Source organism: Triturus cristatus, chromosome 7, assembly GCF_964204655.1.
Source record: "Triturus cristatus chromosome 7, aTriCri1.1, whole genome shotgun sequence".
NCBI lineage: Eukaryota > Metazoa > Chordata > Amphibia > Caudata > Salamandridae > Triturus > Triturus cristatus.
Genome location: NC_140590.1, coordinates 313,093,440 through 313,119,149, shown reverse-complemented (window position 1 = coordinate 313,119,149; position 25,710 = coordinate 313,093,440). Strand labels below are relative to the sequence as shown.

Below are 25,710 nucleotides of genomic sequence, written 5' to 3'. Positions count from 1 at the left end.
AGGACAACCAATCGTTGAAAATGAAGCATCAATAGCCATGAATGAAGTGGAAACGGCTATGAATCAAGCTCAAGAAGAATTTATAGACTTACAAAATTTGGAAAGACAACTGAATCAAGAGCAGCAACAAATTTATGAAGAGATCAGAAGCAAAATTGATCACGGATTTCTACATGAAAAAAAAGAGTGCTCATGCACATCATTTCATCCAATCAGGATGTATGTAAGCGGACAAGCTGGAACTGGAAAAAGTTTCCTTATAAAAGTCATCAGAAGCTACCTACAGCAAAAAACGGATTCAACTTTGTCTTGTGTGGTTACTGCTCCAACTGGGTTAGCAGCATATAACATAAAAGGAATCACTTTACATCGTTTGCTAATGTTACCAGTGGAGCATGAGAACAAAATACAATACAACAAGCTAACTGGAGAAGCATCCTTGGAAGTTTCAAGAGTATTAAAGAAGATGAAAGTTCTCATTATTGATGAGGTGAGCATGGTATCAAACTTAATGCTTGCCTTTGTGCATTTAAGAATGCAGCAAATTTTGAAGACAGACTATGACATGTTATTTGGTGGAAAACACGTCATAGTTTTTGGAGATCTTTTGCAACTTACTCCAGTTAAAGGACAACCAGTGTTTAATACTGTCACACATGAAGACACGAAGAAGTCATTGGGAAGCATCGGAAATACAAATATTTGGTCCTTCTTTGAGTACAAGGAACTTACTACTAATATGAGGCAAGCAAGCGATGAAGAATATGGAAGTATTCTGAAAGATATCAGAATTGGACTAATCACAGAAGTTGGCAAAAAAGCATTACAGAGTCGGCTGCTACATAATTTATTTCCAAAGGAAGAAATAGTTGCAGAGAAGATATACAAGAACATTGCAGAAAACAAAAGTGTCATCTGCTTAATGCCAACTCTACGTGAATGCTCAATATTTAATGAGGAGCTTTTGAAATTGGAAAAGGAAGAGATCAGGAAATTGGAAGCAGTGGACAAAATTGAGGATGGAAGAATTACTGTCACAGTAACAGGCACACTGAAAAATAAATTGGATTCACTAGAGAAGAACATCTCCAAAACAGCTGGATTAGAAAAAAATCTATATGTTTGCATGAACTGTAGAGTATTTTTAAGGAGAAATTTGGATGTTGAAAAAGGTTTAGTTAATGGAGCTATGGGAAGAGTTGTGGGTTTTATTAATTATCAGAAAAAAGATGGAATTGAATGTTTAAAAATAAAATTTGATCAGATAGAAGAAGTTAAAGACATTTGTCGTTGTACAGTTCGTTTCATGCTTGTGAAAGACATATATGTACGTAGGAAGCAGTTTCCGTTTTCGCTAGCATATGCTGTAACTATTCACAAGTCTCAAGGATTGACTGTAGATTGTGCATTTGTGAACATTGGTTCAACTGTGTTCAAAGAAGGTATGGCATATGTTGCTTTGTCACGAGTGAAAACATTATCAGGTTTATTCATGATAGACTTTGATGACTCAAAAGTTAGTGCTGATACAAATTGTGTAAAGGAGTATAATAGATTAAGAAGAAGCTATGCTCCTCATTTAGGTCAGTATCCTGTGTTGGAGAAATGTGTAGTTTCTCGTAAAAGGAGAAATTAGAATATCTGTGATGACGATGTAGAGAGGAGGAAAAAAAAGAGGAGTGATGTAATTGCAAGCAAAAAGAGTAAGGAAAAAGAAGAACAGGTTGTAGGATGTCATTTTGAAAATAGCTCTGGTGTCAACTGCTACGCAAATGTAGTGCTGAATGTTGCATTTTATCTGGAAAGTTTGCAAGAGCAGATAATAGTAAATCAGGGAAAAAGATTCTGTTCTGAGCTGAGTCTCCTATTTCAAAAGCTGAGTAATGATAAAACTCAAATAGAAAGTGCTACTGAAATTAGAAAACTTTTAGATGTATGTTCAGGACGAACACAGTTTTCTCAAAATGAACAGCAAGATGCACACGAATTTTTGATGTATTTTCTTCAAGTACTGGAAGAAGAAGAAGTTGCAATTGATATTTTATTTGGTCTCTCTTATAAATGGGAACATAGTTGTGAAAACTGTTATAATATATGTGGCTCTAATGTTGATAATGAAAGGTTTATTTATTTGACATTGCCAGAGAGTAAAACAGTCACTTTTGCAAAATTAGTTAAAGATGCTAATCATAGCATGAAATGCGGTGAGTGTCAATCTGACATGTTTTCAACATTAATTTTAAAGGAATACGGACAGTATGTAATTTTAATGATGCAACGATGTAGAGCTGATGGTTCAAAATTGGATACTTTAATAAAGAAGTTTACAGGACAGCAATTATCAATTTCAGGAAAAACTTTTGTAACTGTTGCAATAATTTTCCATGAAGGACCTACTGTTACTTCTGGACATTACACAGTTTATCTTAAATGTGAAAAAGGCTGGACACTGTGTAATGATTCCCAATTGATTTTCAAACAACGTTTGCCTTTTGATTTAGCAAATTCCTATCTAATCTTCCTGAAACCTAAATTTTAGAGAGACTTGGCAAGATCTGGACAAAATAATTTTACCATTTTATTGGATTACCATTGGAATTTTCAAAAAAAAAGATTGTTTAAATTATCATTTGGCCTAATGGAAAGATAACCAATTGTAATGTGGACTTTTTTAATTTTTTATGAAACTTTCAAAAACCAATAATTTAGAGAAAATCGATAACATCTGCACAATTTAAATTTTGGAATGTTATTGGAGTGCCATTGGAAATTTTTTCAAAAAAGATTTTTAAAATTACTATTTGGCCATGCGGAAAAGTAACCAATTCTATTGTGGACTTAATAAATTATTAATAAATTTTTCGGGAACCAAAATGTTACAGAGAATCGGTGAGATCTGGACAAATTAAACTTTAGAATTTTATTGGATTACCATTGTAAATTTAATCAAAAAAAAAATTTTAAATTACTATTTGGCCTAAAGGAAATGGAATCAGATGTATTGTGGAGTTATTTGAGATATAATATTGTGATTATACTTCTGTAACAAAAATATCAGACGGTATTTTAAAGAAATAAGTATTGTTTTTTGATGATATTTTTTTAGAATATTATGCATTTCTGTAATGTTAAGTTTAAGTGAGAAGAGATTCTGGGCTTTTTTAATACAATCTTTGAGATTGTTATTTTTTTTTTGCCCGCTGTTAAATGATGAATGCAATTGCTTTCACAATTTATAGTGAAATGCAATATATTCTGAAAACAGCAAAAATAAGGCAAAAATATTTTTTGGTAAATATGTAAATACGTGTACTGTATTTTAAAATGTTTGAAAAATATTAATATTTTTTTCTTTTTTTTCAGATTGATATAGAAAATTTTCGAAAACTAGAACCATTTTTAAAGCAATTTTTTTTTTTAAAAACAAATGAATAAATATTTTTTTGAGTGGGTATGGTAAGTCAATAATAATAATTGTAGTTTCTCAAAGACCTTGTAATGTGATAATTGATTTTTAGTGTTTTTTAAAAAAAAATTACGCGCACCGTACGCGTACGGTAAAAAAAAAAAAAAAAAAAGTTTTAAAAAACATATATAAAAAAAAGATGAAAGATAAGGTTGGCTCTTAAAAGAGCCGTTGTGTTCATGCAGGGAGAGAGGAAAGAAAGAATGGGAAAATTAGTCTCTGTGACAAGTGTGCTGATCTATTTTGAGGTTCACTAGGGAAACACTGGTCTCCCTATGACAAATTAGATCATGACAAGAGGCACATCGAATATCAACCCTCAGAAATCGAGGGTTAATTTCCAGAGGGCCAGCAAGAGGAGATGCTCCCCCCACAGATGAAGGGCTCACCTGACCTGCAGAAGAAGGAGTCAGCCCTGCAGATGATGGTCCAGGCTGAGCTGCTGTGGATGTGCTTGGATGACTTACTGAAGGGTTACCTCCAGTAAGTCGAGCATGTGTCCTTCTGTGTACATCCCTGAGGTGCCTCATCATGGTATGATTCCCAAAGGAATACTTCCTGTCAGGATTACCTCTTGAAAGTACACGCTTACACAGCTTACAAGTTACTAAGGGTGCATTTACCTTTTGCTGGCCTTCAGGAAAAGTAAAATAATCCCATACATAAGAGGTCTTTTGTTTCCTCGCTCTCTGCCTCAAGGTAGTGCTGCTAGTGCTAGCCTCACTCTCAGAAGAGCTCTGCTGTTCTGCCATCGTATCACAAAGACAACCCAGCTCCTTCTCCTAAGGGATCACAAGCAGAAATGAGGGGAATGGGTGTGGTGTAGGAGAGTTCTAGAACTGAAAGTAGTTTCAACCAATCAAAAGTTGTGTTTCATGATCACATGACCTACCGTACGCTTACGGTACGCTTACGGTACGCTTACGGCAAAAGTACGCATGCGCGTAAAAAAGACACACGCTTGCGCGCATGCGCTTAACAGTCACTCCCCGACACTTCCGCGTAACGTGCGCGTGTAGCGTATACGCGTACACGACCCACGCATAGTACGCGCGGCTACGCAAATTGCGTAAATATACGCAAACAGCGTAGATAAATTACGGACGTTGCGTAAACCGTACGCTTACCGTAAGCTTACGGTACGCGTACTAAAAAAAAAAAAAAAAAGGAAAAAATGTACTGCAAATAAATTTTACATGTTTATTTTATGAAATATATTTAAAAAAACATATTAAAGAATTTTAAAAATTTGACCATAGTCTTTATAAAAGGTTAGAACATTAAATTAAAAATATGTTTAAAAAAATAGAAGAAAAAAAAAAAATTAGCATTTAAAAAACCTTGCAAATTCACTGAAAAAACCATGGGTTTCACACACGTTATAGTTAGGAATTAGCATTTAAAAAACCTTGCAAATTCACTGAAAAAACCATGGGTTTCACACACGTTATAGTTAGGAATTAGCATTTAAAAAACCTTAGAAATTCAGTGAAAAAACCATAGGTTTCACACACGTTATAGTTAGGAATTAGCATTTAAAAAACCTTAGAAATTCAGTGAAAAAACCATAGGTTTCACACATGTTATAGTTAGCTGGACATTTTACTCGTAAAAAACCATTGAAATTCCCCCGTTATAGTTAGTTCAGCTAACTATAACTCGCGCGCCCGCAATGCACTGCTGATGACGTCACATATTACATCACTCATGACATGGTCAGTGACATCACTCATGACATCACTGATGACATCTCAAATGACATCACTGATGACATCACTGATGACATCATCCTTGTGATAGAGTGGCAGACCTCCTCTCACCCTAATATAACCTTTGATACACACATTCAAAAATAGAGACTAAACTTTTCAAAACAATGGACATACCAATACCAGTTACAACAACCTATTCAGTAATTCTAAGATCCAAATACACATCCACTCATTCACCAACAGTCCTATACAGTCACTCATACATGTACTCATTCATCATATGTACTCATACACCTATACATCCTGTTACACAATGCCACTCATCCATAGAGTTACTCACACACATAGTCACTCATGCTAATAAAGAATCAAACATACATTTACTTGCATATAGTTATACACACACCACCACACTTACTTCTACAAAAACTTACACATACTTAGTCTTTTAAAAAATCACTTATAGAAACACATACTTATTCATACAGGAACTCTTTCAATCTCTCACTCTCACATATACTCACTTATATACACCAATAGTCACATATACTAGTTAAAAACATATGTAGTTACTCATAAAGACACTGTTGAGACAGTCATTCACTCACTAACACACCCATACACACACTCATCCACCCATGCAGTCCTGCACACATGCTGTCTTCAACACATACAAACAGTGAGTCACTCATTCATGCACCTATGCACTACGTAATACCCCCCACCGAACCATGCAGACACTCAGACTGATACTCAAAAAAACAACTAATAACCTATATAGACACTCATGTAGCTACTCACCAACCCATACAGCCACTTATACACAAAGTGAAAGACTGATACAGATATATACATATTTAAACATTACTCACTAAGCCATGTATTCACTATGATACACTTAATCAGTCAGTTACACAATCAATTTTTCAAAAACAAATCATCCATTTAGACACTTATTTACCCATTTATTCTTCCATCGACCTTGAGATATACATATATAAAACATAGGTAATTTTCAGAAACACACACATTCACTGGATGATGTCATCAGTGATGTCATCAGTGATGTCATTTGAGATGTCATCAGTGATGTCATGAGTGATGTCACTGACCATGTCATGAGTGATGTAATATGTGACGTCATCAGCAGTGCATTGCGGGCGCGCGAGTTATAGTTAGCTGAACTAACTATAACGGGGGAATTTCAATGGTTTTTTACGAGTAAAATGTCCAGCTAACTATAACATGTGTGAAACCTATGGTTTTTTCACTGAATTTCTAAGGTTTTTTAAATGCTAATTCCTAACTATAACGTGTGTGAAACCTATGGTTTTTTCACTGAATTTCTAAGGTTTTTTAAATGCTAATTCCTAACTATAACGTGTGTGAAACCCATGGTTTTTTCAGTGAATATATATATATATAGAACCTGTGGTGCCCTTGGTTGAGGGTCGGCGCTCTTAACTCGGGGCGGTGCGTAGTACGCCCGGCAGGGCAACCGGTGTAAATAGCAACAAGAGACCTCTGAGCCCAGAGGTCAAGAGAACACGCACTCACTCGGAATCCAGTCGTTTGAGTTGCAGTTCGTTTTAATTCAAAGCCAAATTCATCAGCAAACAAGCCAAACAACGCTGGCCCAGCGCGTTTCGGTTCTCACTCGAACCTTGATCACGGGTTACCAACAAAATGACCTGACATTATTTATTTCTATTTTTTCTTTCACTTCCTGTTTCACAATTTGCAAAGCATTCTGGTCATTGTAGTACATTTAAATTACACATTATGCTGGTGAATTGCAAAAAAAATACCAATAAGGTAAAATAAAATGGTAAAATAACATATGGAGAAAAGAGATAGGTCCCGGATGAGTTTGTCATTAATACAATTCTTAACAACACCCTTTTACAAGTAATAATATTCAATTATTGTTGTGATTTGGGAACTCCACTTGTAAACTAGAGATACACTATTAACTCGCAATTCTGGATTATAGATACCCTCTAGTGGGTATGTCAATGGCATAGCATGCACAAATTATTTTTAGGCTGTATTGACCTGTTATGTCGAATTCGCACACAGGGTACTGTACTTGACCAATGGATTACATCCCTCTAGTGGGTGTTGAGCATTATACATTCTTAGATATGCCGGAATTGGCTGATTGGACCCATTTGTACAGAATGAATGTAATAGCAAACAAACTATTGAAACCTTACACTGTTGTGTCATGCATTGATTACAACTACAGTTATAGTCTAGTCCTTTTTTGAAAACGGTTTCACCAGTAGAGAGTTCACAAATGTACAAAAAGTTCCTCATCCTGATTTAAGCCATAAGGAGTCAGGGTTCTGAATGAAACAATGTGTTTGGACTCCTTTTGACGGAGAAGTTTTTCTCGGTTACCTCCGCGTTCCAGAAATGGCACTTGTTCAATGGCGTAGTACCTAAGCAGTTCCGATTTGCTTTCATGCATACTTTCCATGTGCTTAGCAATTGCATTAGAGCGATCTAAGTTCACAGTGGCTCTAATGTGTTCCAGGATTCTTTTCTTGATTTCACAGATTGTACTACCTATATACTTCAACTTGCATGGACATTCGACCACGTACACCACATATTTACTTTTGCAGGTAATATGCTGCTGAATTTTCCATTTTACGCCTTTTCTGCCTGCAACCTCTTTTTTCGGACTGCCAATTTTGCACGCTTTGCAATTCTTGCACGGCCAAAAACCTTCGATGTTAGTCCATGGTTTCTGTGGTTTGGATTTAAAGTGACTGCGAGTCAACTTATCACCTAAATTAGGCGCTCTTCTGTATGTGACGTTAGGGTGATCCCCTATGAGGTCTGCAATAGTGGTGTCTAGTTTTAGGATGCCCCAATGTTTTTTCAGGATGTGAACCAGATCACTGGTTTCAGTAGAATAACTTGTTATGAGGCGTATTTTTGTGAAATCTTCCTGGTTTGTCTTTTGTTTGTTTTTGAGTAACTCTGTGCGATTTCTTTGTTTTGCCTTTTTTAGACTTGTTTGAATTATCCTGCCAGGGTATTTTCTTTTTTCAAATCTAGCTTGCATTGCTCTGCTGTGGTTTATGAATTCGTTATCTGCGGAGCAGTTCCTGCGTAGTCTTAAAAATTCCCCATAAGGAATGTTCCATTTTTGATTTATGGGATGGAAGCTGTCCGCATGCAGGACTGAGTTTGTGGCTGTTTGTTTTCTAAAGAGGGTGGTTTGGATCGTATTGTTTTGCACATATATTTCAATGTCAAGGAATGAGATTTTGTTTGAACTTATCTCATAAGTGAATTGCAGGTGAGTTTCATTGTTATTCAAGATTTCGAAGTATGTTGCAAATTCTTCATTGGTGCCATCCCATATTATAAACAAGTCGTCGATGAAACGCCACCATGCGATGATTTTTTGTACATGTTGGTCGTTTTCACAGTTCCATGCGATTTTCTGTTCGAACCATCCCATTACCAGATTTGCAAAATTTGGAGAAAAGGAAAAGCCCATGGCTGTGCCCTTTATTTGTTGGAAATGTTTTTTATTGAAGGTGAAAATGTTGTTTTGCAAACACAGAGTAATCATTTGTAGCAACATGGTGTTGTGCTGTTTGTATTGGATATTTCTTTTTCCTAAAAAGAAACTGCATGCTTTTAGGCCTATGTCGTGTTCTATATTTGTGTATAGGGAGACTACGTCCATTGACACAAGTTTGTATTGCTGGTTCCAAGGTATTCCTTCTAGTTTCTGCAGGAGGTCAGTTGTGTCTTTGAGGTAGCTGGTGAGATCTTTTACAATGGGAGCTAAGAAGTAGTCAATGTAATTAGAGATAGGCTCCATGATTGAACCATTGGCAGAGATGATAGGTCTGACGGGTGGTCTGATTAAGCGTTTGTGCACTTTCGGTAAGAAGTACATTGTAGCTTCAATAGGATATGACACAGTTAAATATTTTCTTTCCTCTTCGTCTATCAGACCCTCATTGACCCAATCATTAAGATGTTTATTGATATTATTTTCTATTTCTTTGATTGGATTGGTGTTGAGTTCTTTGTAACATGATTCATCTTGCAGCTGTCGGTTAGCTTCCCATATGTAGTCTACTTTATTTTGGATTACAACGTTGCCGCCTTTATCCGCGGGTTTGATTTCAATTGTTGAATCCTTTTGTAGGTTTTTTAGCGCTTGTCTTTCTGAAGGCGAAAGATTGTCCTTGGTTTTACGATGATTAAGATGATATAGATCATGTATGATTGTTTCATGAAACAAATCAATCTTGTTCCCAGGTGGCAAAGTGGGGTAGAAGTAGGATTTCGGTTTCTTGCCGCTTATTCCGGCTCCTAGCGGTGGAAGTATTTCACTCAAGTTTTCACTCGGGTCTAATGGTTCTTCTTCACCCATGGTTATGAGAGTGACCAGGGCTTGTTCGTCTTCAACTAATAGCTCGCTGCTGAAAGGCGTGGCATTTTTATCCTTGGTGGGTCTCGTTTTTTCCGCAAATATTTTGACCAATTTAATTTTGCGGATGTATTTATAGAGATCGATACGTGTTTGGGCGATGTCAATGTGTGTTTTCGGGCAAAAATTGAGACCTTTCTTAAGAAGTTCTTCCTCTGAATTCGTTAAATGGCGGTTCGAGAGATTGATGACATTCAACTCCTGAGAATCACCACTTTGATCAATTAGTTCTTGTTGTGTAGGTGTTACTAGGTCCGTTTTGTCCTGCCCCGGGTTTCCATTGAAGCATCGTTGCCTCCCTTGCCCTCTTTTGCCTCGCCTTGTTTTCCTCTTCCTCCTCTGCCCTGTCCTCTGCCCCTTCCTCTTCCTCTCCCACGGCCTGGTGGTCTTGTCTTTTCCCAACTTTGTTGTTGCAGGGCCAGGCGCATTTCGGTTAAAAAAGGAATTTTAGTACTGGTTGAAGATGTAGGTTGGGGGGCATTAGTGCCTTCATTTTCACTTAAATCTGTACTTGCCAGGGATTCAAAACTGGAAGATTGTATACTAGCTGCTTCTAGTTGTTCCTTGCTTCTTTGTTGTTCATATTTCCTAGAAAAAGTGAATATACGTCCTTCTTCAAAGTCGAGTTTGTCCCTCTGAAATTTGAATTGCTTGCGTTGTTTTACGCGGTCTTCATGTTTTTCCAGATTTTTGGTGATTTCTTCTTTTAGTTTTTGATGTTCTTCGGATAGGGTGAGTTTGTCTAAGGAGTCTTCCATTTCACTTAATTCTTTTTGTATGTCGTTAAGTGCTTTTTCTGTATGCTTTATGAGGATCGTGATAAGGCCCATGGAGGAGCCCAGAAGATGTTCTCCCCATTCTTGCAGTAGTTCACTACTAGTGTCTTGATGACTGGGCATTAATGTGAGGCGTAGTCCTCGAGGTATTCTCTTGACTTCCACATATTTTTTTAGGGTGATCACTTCCCACCATTTGTTGATTTCTTTTCTTGACAATCTTTCCCAATATCTAAGGATCTCTTTGTTGTCATTTGTAGCATTTATGTTTAATTTGCCTTTGGGTTGATATGTAGTTGACATGCTTTCAAATACTTGTGCTACCTCAGCATTGCGTTTGGCTTCTCTTTCCTCCATAGTAGTTGTTCTGGCTTGTGTTATGTTGCTGTTATTTTGAAGAAATGGTAATGGCTTTGGAAATCCGAGTTCTCACGCTTATATGAATGCGAATAGTGATGTTAGGTCAATGTCATTTAATCACTTATAATCAATGAACTAGTTCGTATTGATTGAATTAAGCAGATTCGATGATATAGTCCATTAGCAAATTCATATAAGACGTGTATGTTACGCTGTGGCTCAACTCAGTTTTGCCTTGACATTATTATTGACGTCGTAACTTCCTACACGATATAGCTTTGTGAGAGCTCCGTACCGCTGCGAGTGCCGTATGCATAGAGAAACAATGAATGCTTGTGCTGCTGCCGCGTCTTACCTCGTGAATGGACAGGCTTCACTGTCTCCTGCGTCCCTCCGGCTGCAAGTTCAAGTTTTCACCGTCCGTTCGTCAGAGGCGCGCGTACATAATCCATTTTCCTGTCTCTCTCGGCACTCGAATCCGCGGTGGCTGCCGGCTCTCTGTTTTACGTAGAACCTGTGGTGCCCTTGGTTGAGGGTCGGCGCTCTTAACTCGGGGCGGTGCGTAGTACGCCCGGCAGGGCAACCGGTGTAAATAGCAACAAGAGACCTCTGAGCCCAGAGGTCAAGAGAACACGCACTCACTCGGTGTGCGAATTCGACATAACAGGTCAATACAGCCTAAAAATAATTTGTGCATGCTATGCCATTGACATACCCACTAGAGGGTATCTATAATCCAGAATTGCGAGTTAATAGTGTATCTCTAGTTTACAAGTGGAGTTCCCAAATCACAACAATAATTGAATATTATTACTTGTAAAAGGGTGTTGTTAAGAATTGTATTAATGACAAACTCATCCGGGACCTATCTCTTTTCTCCATATGTTATTTTACCATTTTATTTTACCTTATTGGTATTTTTTTTGCAATTCACCAGCATAATGTGTAATTTAAATGTACTACAATGACCAGAATGATTTGCAAATTGTGAAACAGGAAGTGAAAGAAAAAATAGAAATAAATAATGTCAGGTCATTTTGTTGGTAACCCGTGATCAAGCTTCGAGTGAGAACCGAAACGCGTTGGGCCAGCGTTGTTTGGCTTGTTTGCTGATGAATTTGGCTTTGAATTAAAACGAACTGCAACTCAAACGACTGGATTCCGAGTGAGTGCGTGTTCTCTTGACCTCTGGGCTCAGAGGTCTCTTGTTGCTATATATATATATATATATTCACTGAAAAAACCATAGGTTTCACACACGTTATAGTTAGGAATTAGCAATTAAAAAACCTTGCAAATTCACTTAAAAAACCATAGGTTTCACACATGTTATAGTTAGGTGGATATTTCACTCGTAAAAAAACAATGAAATTCCCCCGTTATAGTTAGTTCAGATAACTATAACTCGCGCACCCGCAATCCACTCCTCATGACGTCACATATTACATCACTCATGACATGGGCAGTGGCATCACTCATGACATCACTGATGACATCATCCTTGTGATAGAGTGGCGGTCGCGTGAGTTATAGTTATCTGAACTAACTATAACGGGGGAATTTCATTGGTTTTTTACGAGTAAAATATACACCTAACTATAACATGTGTGAAACCTATGGTTTTTCAAGTGAATTTGCAAGGTTTTTTAAATGCTAATTCCTAACTATAACGTGTGTGAAACCTATGGTTTTTCGAGTGAATTTGTACGGTTTTTTAAATGCTAATTTATTTATGTATTATTATTTTTTTTATATATTTATTTTACAATAAACTACGTATTAAATTTTTTTTTTTGTTTTTTACTGCGCGCGCACGGTGCGCGCACCCCCGCGATTTAAAAAAAAAAAGTAAATAAAATGTTTCTGCCTTCGGGGTCCTTCAGGGACCCCCTGACAAAGGCTAGGGGGTCAGGAACTCTCTACCCTGCCCCCTTTTCACGTTCGCCACCTTCCTTTTTCACTCTCGCACTGAAAACAAACAAAATGGCGGCCGACACTTCCTGATTTCGACCGATTCGAACGTTGACTAACATGTAACCACCAATCAGAATTACGCTCGCGCACGTTAGGGTGCTCGCACGGTGCGCGCACGGTGCGCGCACCCTGCGCGCGTACAGATATTGATATGCTTTTAAATGCTATTTTCTCAGGAAATACTGAACAGATTTACACCTGCAAAAGGCACTTCCTTGACCTTATGGCTACCTCTCTGCCAAATTTCAAGTAATTCTGTTCAGCCGTTCGGGCTGTAGCTGCGTCTAAAGGTCCTATGGAAAAATGCATGGGGAAAACGCGTTTTGGGACCCCCCTTTTTTCTCGGCCCCCGCTTGACGAATCACCCGGAGACTTTCAGGGTAGGAGCTGAACGGAGCGCCCCATTAGTTTTGAAAATTTCGCGAGGATTCGTCAACCGGCGCCAAAGTTATTCAAAATAGAATTTTGAGATTTCCTATGGAAACACGGTCCTAACTATAACTATCTACTGGCGACCGCCAGTAGATAATATATATATATATATATATTCACTTAAAAAACCATAGGTTTCACACATGTTATAGTTAGCTGGACATTTCACTCGTGAAAAACCATTGAAATTCCCCCGTTATAGTTAGTGCAGGCAACTATAACTCACGCGACCGCAATCCTCTGCTGATGACGTCAGATATTACATCACTGTATTTAGACACTTATTTACCCATGTCTTCTTCCATTAATTTTTAGCTATACATATATTACAAATATTTTTTTTTCAGAAAGACACATATGTCATCAGTGATGTAATATCTGACGTCATCAGCAGAGGATTGCGGTCGCGTGAGTTATAGTTGCCTGCACTAACTATAACGGGGGAATTTCAATGGTTTTTCACGAGTGAAATGTCCAGCTAACTATAACATGTGTGAAACCTATGGTTTTTTAAGTGAATTTGCAAGGTTTTTTAAATGCTAATTCCTAACTATAACATGTGTGAAACCTATGGTTTTTTCAGTGAATTTGTACGGTTTTTTAAATGCAAAGTTATCACCGTGCGCGTACCGTACGCGCACGGTGCGCTTCGCACACCGTGCGCCCACGTTGCACAGTTCGCGGAATTTTTCCGTTTCTACCGTACGCGCACGCTACGCGTACTCCGCGATTTTTCGCAAAAAAATTAAAGGAAATTTTGGCCCTTGGGGGTCCTTCTGGGACCCCCTGACAAAGGCTATGGGGTCAGGAACTGTCCACCCTGCCCCCTTTTCACGTTCTCCACCTTTGTTTTTCACCCCCTCAGACTGCGAGAGACAAAATGGCGGCCGACACTTCCTGGTTTCGACCGATTCGAATGTTTACTAAGATCTAACAACCAATCAGAATCGCGCTCGCGCACGGCAGCGTGCGCGTACGTTAAGTTTTACCGTACGCGCACGGTGCACGCTTATAGATATATATATGCTTTTAATTGCTATTTTCTCAGGGAATACTGAACAGATTTAAACCAGACCTGCAAAAGGCACATCCCTGACCTGAGGACTACCTCTGTGCCAAATTTCAAGTAATTCTGTTCAGCCGTTCGGGCTGTAGCTTGGACTAAAGGTCCTATGGAAAAATGCATGGGGAAAACGCGTTTGGGACCCCCCCTGTTTCTCAGCCCCCGCTTGACGAATCCCCCTGAGACTGTCAGGGAAGGAGCGGAGCGGAGCGCCCCACCTCTTTTGAAAATGTCGCGAGGATTCGTCAATCGGCGCCAAAGTTATTCCAAATAGAATGTTGCGGATTTCCTATGGAAACACGATCCTAACTATAACTATCTACTGGCGACCGCCAGTAGATAATATATATATATATATATACATATATATATATATATATATATATTGTTTTTTAAATGGCCTTGCAGCAGCCAAGTGCTGCTAGGCCGCTGGGACCCTTTTTGCATTTTCTTTCTTTTCTTTTAACATTTTAATATAATGTTCTAACATGGTGGCTGTTTGCCATGTTTGAATAGTATTATAAAATGGCCGCAATGTATCATTAAGTATGTGTATGTCACAGCGCATGCACTAGCATGCAGCATTATGCAGTTTACAAGCAAGCTTGTGTGATGATGCATGTCTGCCATTTTGGGATTGATTTCCATCAAGTCGATGATCATGCCTGAATTGCCTGCCATGCATTTTCAAGCATCTCGGTGTATGTATTTGCATGCTGGCAACAAAATCAGTATAAACGTTAACATTCAAAGACGACCACCCACTGTGATGTTTATTAAATGGCTATCATGGAATGGTATACTGTATCTTTGTTTTTACCACTTTAAATTGGCCAACGCATGCTTCAAAGTGTGGCAGCTAAGTTGGTACTTTCAAACAATGATACACCATTTGCAATACCTTGCAAGACTGCTACCCACTTCCCTTTTCATTCATCTATTTTTTGCAGAGCAAGCATATGCACACCAAGTTTATTTCAATTTATATATCATGCATATGCTTGGGGTGTTTATATGATTGTGGATGGGTAAGTATGTAAATGCAAAAATAAGTCACTGGGTGAATGAATAGAAGTGAGCAAGGACAAGTGACAAAGTACATGTGTGATGGCTTAATCAGTGCCTAAACTAATCAGTGATTAAAGATGTAATTTCAGTAATAAGCCAGACCTGTTGGCCTTGCCAATCCCTGTTCCTTGTTGTTTCGACAAGCCCTCACCTGGTAACTTGACTGCTTTCTATGGTCAGATATTCAAATCAGTATAAAACCCAATCTCCCTTCCTGGGCCATGAGTAAGCAGCCTAGTGTGAATGTTAGTAGGACGTGAGGTTGGTGCTCACTGGTGCCATTTACACATTAACTTTGCTGTACTCTTGTATGTTTTCACTCACTGAAAGTGTTAAAAGAAGTATTGCTTGTCATTTAGTTTTATGAGTATCGAGTGGAAGAGGTGTGGCACAGTGGCGAGGGTACCTGACTCCAGACCACAGGGTTCACGGGTTCGATCTCCGGCTTTGATGGTAGGTTAGCCCAGCACCATGTGACTCTCCTGAGGTAGCTGTGCGCTTTACAAATGCTGGCATTTAATTTTATAATTATAGAGTTGTTGCCTGTTTACTTCGCCCTTTTAATTGAGGTCAGATAATAAAGCGCTCTCATCCTTGTGACTCACTAAGTATGAAGGGGCATATTAACAAGAGCATTATCTCCGCTTTTTTGGCTTTAAAAAGCAAAAAACAGCGGAGATAATCTTTTCACCCTATTTACAAGAGGGTGATAAAATGCATTAGCTCATGTTAGTACCCTTTTACCTGACGCCTCCATTTGCATCTCTAATGAGATGCAAAGTGGGTATCACTGGGCAGTAAACCTTGCAAATATTGCTGATGTGCACATTGCGATATTTACAAGGCTGCCCCAGCATTTAAGCAGACGGTAGTTTTTGGAGAAAACCGCTGTTTTTCGCCAAAAACTAACGTCTGCTAAAATGCAGACTTACCTATCCCTAACATTGGGGGTGAATTATGCTCATACAACCACAGGGTCGTATCAGCTAGGTTATCGCCATTTTGCAGGGAACATCGCTGGAAAACCAGCGATATTCCTTGCAAAACGGTGATTTCCCCGCTATCGCAGGAATTGTTATCACCTTGGAGAAACACGTTGTTAATAACGCGCTACCAGGGTGATAAATTCCAGAGATAGACGGCGATAAATAAAAAAGCGCTAAGCGCACTTTGCGTTTATCGCCGTCGTTGTAAATATACCCCGAATTCCTTTTCCGTCCCTCCCGTTTTACTACCTTTCAGTCCCCAGGGAGCTCATTTCATCCTTAAACATAGAGCATGTTTTAAGTTTCATTTGAACGCGCAGGGTGAAACATTTATTTTCTTTTTCTGACTGTGCCTGATTTTTTAAAAGATCCAACAATTTTCATAGGATGAACCAATTGCATTCGAAAGTAGGACCATTATTTGCATATTGTGACCTCCACCTGAGGTGTAAAGGACCCCCTCGCAGCCCCCAGATGCGAGAGCCCCCAGTCCTCTCTACATGAAGGGGGACCCCTCAGCTTATCTGTGCTGTGTGTGTTTTTCTTAAGCAGCTGCAGTGCGAGCTGATTTCATAATGTAACAAATGAAGAGAAGCAAATAACAACTATTTTTTTTGCTCTTTCACTCGAAACTGCCAGGCTCCTTACAAGGTGGGGCCCCCTCAGTGAGAGCATTCTCCACAGAGCACTGCTACTCTGGGGGGGGGGGGGGGGGGGCAGTTCAGAACTGACTGGGGCAGAGGTAGGGTTTCCATTTTTTTTTTTTTTTTAACTCCTATTGTTTATTGGCATTTCAAAAAGATACAGGGTGTATTCAGCATATAAACATCTTCGTACATAGAATACAAATGATACATATGAAGATAATCCAAGAAAAAAAGGGGAGAACAAAGAACAATCAAGTATATGTATCTGATATCAGTCCTCTCTACATATACTATGAATTTGCTAAATAACATGTAAGCAAACAAAACATCGTATGTGTTTATAAAAGCTATGTATTTGTAATCCTAAATACATAAGGGGTTACAATGTTAAATTGTCGTAGATCCAGAAAAGGACCCCAAATACAATCAATTTGCAGCAAGTTATCATTTAGTTCATAAAACATTTTCTCGAATTTTGCCACGTTATACATATCTTTAATGCAGCATTGGATAATCGGAAGTCCATCTGTGTTCCAAAAAACGTAACATGTTGACTCCGAGTGGGCCGAGGGATGTGGAAAGCCATTTATAAGCGTGTATGGACATGGGGGGTGTTTGAAACGTCATGTAAAAGTGATAATCGTACTGTTAGGGGAAGGGGAATGGGAGAGAGGAACTTTTCAAATATTCCTCAGTCTGGAACCAAAAAGTATGAATTGTTTGACATCCCCACAGAATATGCACAATATCACATTCAGGGTTTTGGCATCTCCAACAAAGACAGTCGGGACTCGGTGCCACTGCGGGTAGCTTGGCAGGGGACCGGTGCCAGTGATGCAGTATTAAAAAAAAAAAATCAAGATGAGAATCTCTGAGCCCTCTATTTTAGTTTTCCAGTCAGGTGTTCACTCACAACCATTGTCATATATTTGTATATTTAGTTGTGAAGACAGTAAGTTCTGCCATTTGTGTGACATGGTTGCCAAATTTCAAACGTAATTCATGATTTCTTTATACAGTCAAGGACTACAAGTCTTTAACATAACCTGCATGCATTATGGCTCTCGGCTCCAATATACATGGTTTTAAGAAACTTCGCAGGGCTGGCATGACACTGCATATGAGGGTGGGAGCTTACCTGGGTAGGGTGTCCGAGCACCGCACTCCCCTATCACCGGCGGCTCCTGTAAGCTGCAGACCGGTGCAGAATACACCAGTCTTTCCGACGGCTGCTGCGAGCCATGAGCAGTCTGTGACAGACGCCCTGCTTTGATGCTGCTGAGGTGCGCACCACACCCTTGGGTGAGCACTTGGGACGTGTTAGTGTTCTGCATATTTGCATATATTTTTTTTAATTGGATTTAATGTGTCCTTATAATTAGAAGGAATTCAGGAATGTTTATTACGATCGGCTCCTGAGTTCATGGCTTATTTATTGCCTGCTGAGGTTTCTGCTTGGTCACCCAGCCTGCTGCCTAAACCAGAGGTTATATGGTCTGGGACTACCGAATTTCCCCCTCCCCCCCCTGCGCATAAACACATTTTAATGAGAGGCATGAGAGGTAATTACTTTTTGGAAGCGGGGGTCGAACAACCCCCGGCCGTATTTATTAAAATATGAAAACAAAATGAAAATTTTGAAATAAACATTATTTACACAAATTATACGCAGAAACATAACACGACATTTGATTACAATTAATATGCACAGATTTCAGATGGCTAACCTTAACATATCTCTAATACATAGTTCTCCTATCCGAATCTAACATAATGATCATAATCATACCTTAATTACTTTCTGCGTATCCTATTTGGGCCTACGGCAAGGTCATTAACTAGTGTCAGATCCTTATCAATTTACCACGCCCCCGTAGGTACCACACCTAGGGGAGAACAAACAAAATTTGGCACAGGGGCGACCTCAAACGGACCCGCTATTCTCCCTAAGCCCAATTCCTTCTTAATCTTTTGCACTACAACCCCTGGGTTTGATCTGACAGATAACTGATTTTTGCACTCCGATGTCCCTTTGTAATCCCCAACTGGTATCCTGAAACCATACAAAAAACCTTCCTGCAGCATCCTAGCTGTGGCAAGATCTGGATACCTATTTAACCAGGGATTCATAGCAAAGACATTAATGGGTGAATGCGATACCTTTTCTCCTTTCTCCTCAGTCCTGTTTCTTCCCCCCTCTAGTCCCTGAAAAGGCATTCCCTTTCTTAAGGCATTTTGACTCTGGGTGCGAGGGGTGATTACAAATGGCGCATGCGTGCCTGAATTTACAAGTGCCTTGAGCTCTGGTACAGGACTTCCTATTAAAATCCCAGCACACTCCTTTTCGCCTTCCCCCTTTTTCAGTACCCGGTGCCGCGCCCCCGGTGTGCCCTGGCCGAAAGGGCTGATGTGGCGGCGAAATGTGTGCCTTGCCCCAATTCTGGCCTGTACTGCCCTGCTGCCCTGGGCCAAACTGGTCAAACCAGGAAATAGAATCCACCCGGTCCCATGTGAGTGAAGGGTCAAACTCTTTCGCCTTCCTGAAGTTCATATCATATTCCTTCCAACCCACACCACCATATTTATCATGCGTCATCGCCACCCTGCTCTGGTAACATGCCATTTCAGCTTGCATATTAGGTGTACGTTCCGCCACTATGGCCATAAACACAGAAAATGCCCTTATCCAGTTTGTCAGTGTCTCCTCTACCCTGAATCTTGACATTTCCGCCCGCCACTCACTGGGAAGCATCCAATCCTTCTGCCTCTTAGCATATTTCATTTCCCTGTTGTCCACCAGCAAAGAAAACATGTTTACATACGCCCCATACCAAATCAATTCCTTCACATCTCGCGCAACGTGCCGTGCTAAATATTCCTTCCTGGAAGGTAACACCCCTGCGCCCAACAATGGGAAAGCCAGCTCCTTACCCACTGACTCCGCCGTCTTGGCTTTTCCACTGTCGCTTTCCTGGAGCCCTGGCTGTGATTGCGGGGCCTTATCTGCGCCCAGGCTCTGTTCCCCGCTCGGGCCGCCATGATCTTTGCCACCATTCTTTGTGCCTCTGCCAGAGGATCGGCGCCAACCGACAAGGGCAACACCCCCCCCTTTCCTAACCATGGAAGAACTGCCGCTATTTGAGTGGCTAATTCCAGCGGCACCTGCCCACCCCCTGCTGGTGATAATACCGGGGCCGGGGCCACAGGGTTCAAGACTGGAACATTGGGGCATGATGGGGGCAAAACCGGTATGATACTTGGTACTACCGGTTCAGCCGCCAGAGGCACCGGAACTGGTGCAGATACCGGCACGGCTGACCCCGGGACGTTGGGCACTAAATCAGGAGTCCCTTTTGGGATCTCTGGCACTACTGGGAGCCCAGAAGGACCACCCCCTACCGGTGTCTCTAAAGGTTCCGCTATTTTTGGGTCCTGATTCTTCCCCTTCTTGTGTCTAAAGGCTTGGGGAGAGCCTCCAATTCCCCCCTCGGTTTTGGGGGTACTATTGTCCGCTTGGGCCTGCCGGGCGGCCCACCCTGATCCTCCACCTTCTGCCTGAGCTCTGCTAGGCTATGTCCCATTTGCTCTACCTTGCCCCATCTTCTATCCATAGTCGCCATCCTACGCATCATTGCCTCCAGCATATGCTCCATGCGAGAACGCTTAGCTCCCCGCTTACCTGCCATGCTATGATATGACCCACACGCCTTTCCCTCAATATCCCTGCCCAAAACCCAATTCAACTTGCTCTTTACCTGGGAAAAAACAAGCAACACAGGCTTAGCGCAATGTTACGATCACAATATTGCATCCACTGTGCCTGCCCCCCTTAATAATCAAACATGAAGGCCGGTAACACTGTAATTCCCGAGAAATGTGCGCCAAACGTACAACTATTGCAGAATATTAAACCCACAATCACCTCTGTGCACCTCCCCGCACAACAGGCTCACTTTTTCACCAAATGTGCCCCCAAAAACATGACAATTACATCAGAGTCCCCAACCTTCGCTTGTATGCCCCCAGATGCTATTATGAGGCCCACGAAAATTCAAAATTTTATGCCTGCACCCACAAGATCAGGAATAATATTAACATGCACTTGCACAGCTAATTAATCTGCCCCCCCCCCTACACAATCAAAGGTAGAACCAAAGCAACGGCATCGGATCCCAATCCTCCCGCAAAATAATCAGTGTAAAAGGAAATAATTTTAAAACCCTGCATGTAAGAGTCTCAGCCTTTTACCATTGAACCACAGTGGCTCTTGCTAATAACAAAATACAGCCTCCGATACACAGGAACACCCGATTATGCGCTCCGGTCAGCACAATCAGCCCCCCGGGCCCCCCCTTGACGAATACCTTATCGGCGCGTGCGCGCGCCGTACACAAAACCTCACGAGCCTCTCCCGACAACTCGCGCCGCCGCCCACCGATGCCTGACAGCTGCAGTGATTCCGCCGCACTCGAGTCGCAATCGCTGCCCAGGACGACCTCGCAAACAAGTCACCGCCAGGAAACACGCCGAGTCGCGACCTCAAGACCAGGAACCTCGGATACAGACACCGGCAGGAAAGTCGTCCCTTCGTCCACGAACACGAACCTGCTGCAAGAGAAAAATAAACAAAAAGGTGAGCAGCCTCCTAGGGCTGCGTCCGGATGCTGGGAGAGCGCGGGACAAAGAGACCGAGTCCCGCGCTCCCCGGCCTTTTATCATAATACTGGGGGCAGACCAGTTCTAACTGGCCTGTCCCCAGTCCCCCCCATGCTCTGGAAGCGCATTAATCATGAGGGTCACCGTCGCGAGCCAATCCCGGACGCGGCGCGCCCACCGCGTCATGGTGACGCGGTGGAACGCGCCGCTGTGTGCACAGGCGAGGGGGAGGAGGGGGTCTGTGCCCCGCCATATGTGCGGCGGGGCCGATCCCGGCCCCGCCTTTCTCTTTTCTCTCTGAAATGTTATCTCGAGGAACAATTTTTCATTTTTTTTTGTTCTTGTGTTTGTCTGTGTTGTCATGAACATGAAGTCAGCACAATCAGAACCTCGGGCCCGACCTCAACACCAAGAGAAGACCAACAACTTTAACTATGTCTGGAACAGAGCTCGACAGAGTGCGATGCCTAAAAAGCATCAGCCATGTGAGACAATGGAACAGGTCCAGGAGTTACTAGCTGATGAAAATACTTTAACAGCTCAAGCAATAGCTACTGATAAAGTCTCTCCTCTACCCTCTTCGACAGTACTCCAGCAAGCTACTCTGGATCACCCCTGGGATGGGTTATATGAACAGAGGCATGATGGAAATCCACTTCAATGCACTTCCCTTTCAAACCACACAGTTATGCGTCTGACGGTGCTAAGGTAGGGTTTGCTACAAAACCACGGCGAGGAAGGATTTGGTGTGAATTGCGGGTGACCCAAAGAACTCCATTGCTTGATAACTGCACAGCCTTCTTAAGTGCCTTTAATAAAATGTTTACTCCTCAAGCTGAACATTATTCCAATCAAGATGAACTTCTAGAAATTTGCCAAGGCTTAATGGATTTTAAACCTACATAATTAAGTTTAAGGCTATATCAAGGAATGCTGATTGGATTGAGTATACATTGTTCATGATTTTTAGGAGAGGCCTCAAAGATGAGCTAAATGACCTTAAAGACAGGGAAAATTGGCGAGCCATCCATATCTTGCACCCAAATCAAGTAATTACCATTGACTCCTGGATTTATTCTTTTTCAGGCCATCTTAACTTTTGAACAGACTAAGGGGCATATTTACAACAAAGGGACAGAGCACAGCGTTAGCCTCCTTGGTTTAATACCACTTCACCTGCGCTGATGCTAAATTTAACAGCCTGGCGCCAACACAGGCATTCTTGCACCATACTGCAAGGGTGTCTGCTTTGAGGGGAAGAACAATCTTTAAATGGCAATTTGTAACTTTTATGTATATAGCCTAAAGCAGCACACATATAACTTGCAAAACGTCTTTTTTGGGGGGACCTTCCTGCACGTAAACAGTAAATGGCGTTTTTCTGCTTCTATGTGTGCTGCACAACGCAGCACACATAGGGGTATATTTACAAGCCCCAATCACCACCACAACATCACTTTTAGTGTGGTGGTGATGAGGCACCGCTAAGCCACTTCCACTGCAACACCCATTGACTTTGACACTGCCCCCTATTTATAAGGGTGGGGTAAACAGGAGGCAGAGCAAAATTTAAGACCACGGAAAACCTAGTATTAAACAGGCAAAGCGAGGAGAAAAGCTTTATTTCTCCTCGTTTTTGCTGTTTCCATGTGTGCTGCACACAGAGAAACCGGTACAAAAGGGGGTGGTGATGGACGGAGCATCAGAACCAGTCAAACACTCACACCCAGTCAACAGATCTGGGTTTGATCCATCACCACCCCCTTTTGTACCGCACACAGAGAAACAGCAAAACATTATTGATTTTTATGTGCAGGAAGGTAGCTCTTCCTGCACATAAGCAGTCATTGAAAAAAAATGAGGTTTTGAAGCTCCTATGTGTGCTCCATTAAGCAGCATACACAGAAGTTACAAAACGACATTGCTGATTGTTTATGTGCAGGAAAGGACACCTTCCTGCACATAAACAACCATCCATCTGCAATGCAGACCCCCTAGCACTATGGTGCAAGAGTGCGTGCGCTCCAGCGCAGGGGGCAACACAGGGCTGCACTGTATTCTTGTAAATACGGTGCAGCCCTGCATTTCAGAAGTGGCGGATCGTGGCACTAAGCAAAGAAGGCTAGCGCCACGCTCCGCCACTTCTCTAGTAAATATGCCAGCTGGTCTTAACAAGGCAAAATGAGGAGAAATGCTTTATTTTTCCTCATTTTTGCTGTGTCTATGTGTGCTGCATTGTGCAGCACACATAGAAACAGCAAAACGCCATTGATTGTTTATGGGCAGGAAGGTCCGACTTACTGCACATAAACAATCCCTCTAAAAAATTATGTTTTGCAACTTCGATGTCTGCTGCATTAAGCAGCACACATAAAAGTTACAAAACAACATTTAAAGACCTTCCTGCACAACAACAATCTTCCCCTCAATGCAGACACCCTTGCACTATGGTGCAAGGGTGCCTGCATTGGTCGCTAGGCTGCTAAATTTAGCACTAGCGCATGGGGAAATGCAGGGCTGCAGCATATTGTTGTATATATGGTGCAGCCCTGCATTTCAGAAGTGGCGGAGCGCGGCATAAAGCCAAGGCGGCTAACGCCGCGCTCCGCCACTTCGTTGTATATATGCCCCATAGTAACAGCAAATATGAGGAGAAATAAACCATTTCTCTTCGTTTTGCCTGTTTAAAGAAAAGGTTTTCCCTGGTCTTAATTTTGACACTGCCTACTATTTACCCCACCCTTGTAAATAGGGGGCAGCATCAAAATCAATAGGTGTTGCAGTGGAACTCCCACATCAACACCCATTACCCTCCCCTTACACGCTAAGTACAGCGTGAAAGGGTGCCTTATTTACAAGGCAGCATTAAGCCACGTTAAGTGGCTTAACACTGCCTTGTAAATAAGGAGAAGCCCCTGTCACCACCACAGCTTCACTAAAAGTGACCTTGTGGTGGTGTTAGGGGCTTATAAATACACCTCTAAATTCTCAATTTCTGTTTTCCTAGCTTGTGAAGCTGGGGAGCTTGTGAGGACATTAATTGACCCATAATGCATAATATTCCAATCATCATGGAGTGTCCAGTAATAGTAGAGGCAGTGAATGGTTCACCCTTATCTTCAGAATCAGTTGAGAGACCAACCCAAGAAGTCCAAAGTACGATTTTCAAACATACCTTAAGAAATTACTTTTGATCTAATTATAACTCCCGGTTAACCAGTCATTTTAGGAATTAATTAATTGTTCAAACACAGTTTTACAACTATGTTCTTGGGCTTTGAATTTTGAGACCTGCATTGTTTGATTATCACAATTTAGCAAATTCACTTATGTTTCTCTGAATATTTATCATTGGTTATAGATTAATCATTCTTCGATTACTATCACCATTATCAGGACGCATCTGTGGTGTTCTGTATCTAATCTGGAATAGGGTGTGGTATCCAGATGATGATGTTTGGAACATGGAATGTGGGTGGTTGCCAAGGAAGGTTGGCTCATGGAATTTGACGGTAGTTGGAAGTGGTCCATGGTGGATGGGGTCTCTGCTTCATGGAGACTACAATAAATGCGTACTTGAACCAACCAGAAATGGTGCTTTGTCTTTGACAAGAGAATCAACACTCTTACAGCATCACACTCTTACCTCACTTACATCACTTGTCATCTCTACCTATCACATTATCAGATCACTGACCAGTCTTTCCATTGTTACCCAATACACTTTAATATCAGACACTTCACATAGCAAAGTCTCACCACCACAAGCCATTATGCCCTCATATAACTCAACAGTCTCAGCATCTCTACTCAGCACTGTCTCGCATCACTAACCGCAGTATCACCATCGTTACCCATAGCACACTTACCTTACACCACTCATCATTGCTACCCATCACAATGTCACAGCACTAACAAGTCTGACCATTGAGTTAGCAGTATCACATCATTCACCACAGTCTCACCATTGCTACCCAACACTGTAGCATTACTCACCACAGTCTCATATGTGCTACCCATCACCGTTGCATCACGTACCATGGTTTCACCACAGCTACCTATCACACTGTCATGCCACTCATCCCAGTCTCACCTTCATTACTTC

The 25,710-nt window shown here is 41.2% G+C and overlaps 1 protein-coding gene across 2 annotated transcripts in view; it reads right to left on the bottom strand.

Moving 5' to 3' along the window:
• LOC146809544 (galactoside alpha-(1,2)-fucosyltransferase 2-like) overlaps positions 1-18,189 on the bottom strand; it is a 163,802-nt gene extending 145,613 nt beyond the window's left edge. The window contains exon 1 of one of the 2 annotated variants that reach the window (XM_085614352.1): positions 18,088-18,189. The gene's annotated coding sequence lies outside the window, so the exon portion shown is untranslated. The remainder of the gene's footprint in view (positions 1-18,087) is intronic. The other variant, XM_085614353.1, reaches the window with a different exon arrangement.
• Positions 18,190-25,710: the final 7,521 nt, after the last annotated feature.